This window comes from Octopus bimaculoides, chromosome 9, assembly GCF_001194135.2.
Source record: "Octopus bimaculoides isolate UCB-OBI-ISO-001 chromosome 9, ASM119413v2, whole genome shotgun sequence".
NCBI lineage: Eukaryota > Metazoa > Mollusca > Cephalopoda > Octopoda > Octopodidae > Octopus > Octopus bimaculoides.
The window spans coordinates 11,038,070-11,040,041 of NC_068989.1; the positions used below are offsets into that span (position 1 = coordinate 11,038,070).

General features: G+C 39.8%; 1 long non-coding RNA gene across 3 annotated transcripts in view; it reads right to left on the reverse strand.

Moving 5' to 3' along the window:
- The window catches only part of LOC128248695 (uncharacterized), a 56,748-nt gene that overhangs the window by 14,739 nt on the left and 40,037 nt on the right, over positions 1-1,972 (reverse strand). Inside the window, exon 4 of one of the 3 annotated variants that reach the window (XR_008264856.1) lies at positions 1,399-1,585. The exons of the other annotated variants lie outside the window; for them this stretch is intronic. This is a non-coding gene — a long non-coding RNA (uncharacterized LOC128248695). Of the gene's footprint in view, positions 1-1,398; positions 1,586-1,972 lie in introns of those variants that run through there. 3 annotated transcript variants of the gene reach the window in all.

Consider the following 1,972-nt stretch of genomic DNA (forward strand, 5'->3'; position numbering starts at 1 on the left):
ACACACACACACACACACACACACACACACACACACACACACACACACACAGGCACACACATACTCACACGTTTATGGACACACGCTTACATGCCGGTAAACACAAACATACAAATGTATATAGACTGACCAAGACACATACACACACACACACATACACATATTCTGTCTATCTATCTATCTCTTTTTCTCTCTCTTTTTCTCACTTTCTCTCTCTCTCCCATATACACACTCTGTTTCTCTCTTTCACTCTCTCTTTCTCTCTTGCATATATACCTTTTCTCTCTTTCACACACGCACACACAGACACACACACACTCTTCCTCTCCCTCCCTCCCTCTCTTTCCTTTCTTTCTCCCTCCCTCTCTCTCTTTCCCTCCTCTTTCTTTCATGCATATATACACACATACACACACGCATTGGGTACCTATGGAGAAACTGCAATTTTTACCAAATGCTATAAATTCTTTGTGACTGATATTTATTCCAGCTTAATTACATACAGTTAACAACCTCAGGATTATGGTTTCAAATCCTGGCATTGCTACAGATTAAATAGACACCATAAATATATTTTTACATTTCAAAACAACTACTAGACTATAATGATAAACACCTGGCCTCCTAGAAAGAGCAGTCAAATCTCTCTCATATCATACTTGAGTGTCTTTAACCCTTTAAAAATCAGATTTCTCTGTCAAATGTAATTCTTATTTATTCTCATTGATACGAATTAGTCATGCGTTACCTCGTAGCTTTGAGATTTCAATGACATGGCTGTTAATTTTTTAGAATAACATTGTATGGTAAGTGTAAGAGGCCAGATCTGGCCACTTTGAAAACAAAGCAGGTAGATTATTTTGGCCGCATATGGCCAGTTTAAATGCTAAAGGGTTAAACAAGTTATTTATCTCTGGTCAGTCCTGATCACGCATACGTCATCATCGTCGTCATCATTTAACATCCATTCTCCATGCTGGTATAAGGAGGACGGTTCGATAGGAGATGGCCAGCAGGAGAGCTGCACCAAGCTCCATTTGTTTGGTTTAGCATGGTTTCTACGGCTGGATGCCCTTCCTAACGCCAGCCACTTTACAAAGTATACTGGGTGCTTTTAATGTAGCACATGCAGAGGGCTTTTTATGCGACACTGACAGTTTTTATGTGGCACAGGTGATTTTACATGGCACCAGTGACATGTGTGCTTTTATGTGACACACATACACACACATGCACACATACATACATACATGCATACATATATACATACATACATGCATACATATATACATACATACATGCATACAATATGCTTCTTTCATCTTGTCTACCAAATTTACACTCACAGAGTTTTGGTTAGCCCAGGGCTATATAGTAGAAGATGACACTCACCAAAGGCGCCATGCAGTGGTAGGACTCAACCTGAAACCATGTGCTCGGAAAGCAAGCTTCTTAACCATACAGCCCTGCTTGAGCTTGTCAATCTGTAGATTGCGTTTGCAAGTATGCCTATGGGCATATGGCATAATGGTTAAGAGTGCAGGCTACTAACCCCAAGATTCCAAGTTCAATTCCAGGCAGTGACCTGAATAATAATAATAATAATAATAATGATGATGATGATGATGATGAAGATAACATCGAAAAATACCTTAGGAATGAGAACCCAGGTTCAAAATTTCCCCAAGACACCTGATGAAGGCTCCAGCCTTTATCAGGTGTCTTGGGGAAACGTTGTGTTAACAACAAACAAGATGAGGACAAATATCCGTCAAATGTAAATAATGTAAGTGTCTGAAAGACTGAAATGTGAATATTTTGTTCCAAAGAGTTCAAATTGCATTGAAGAATAATTGTGAGAAAATTAGGGGAGGGAGTCATTTAGATGACATGCAGTGGAAACGGTAAGAGTGGCTTATAGTCGCAGGAGTGGCTGTGGGGTAAGTAGCTTGCTTACCAGCCACATGGTTCT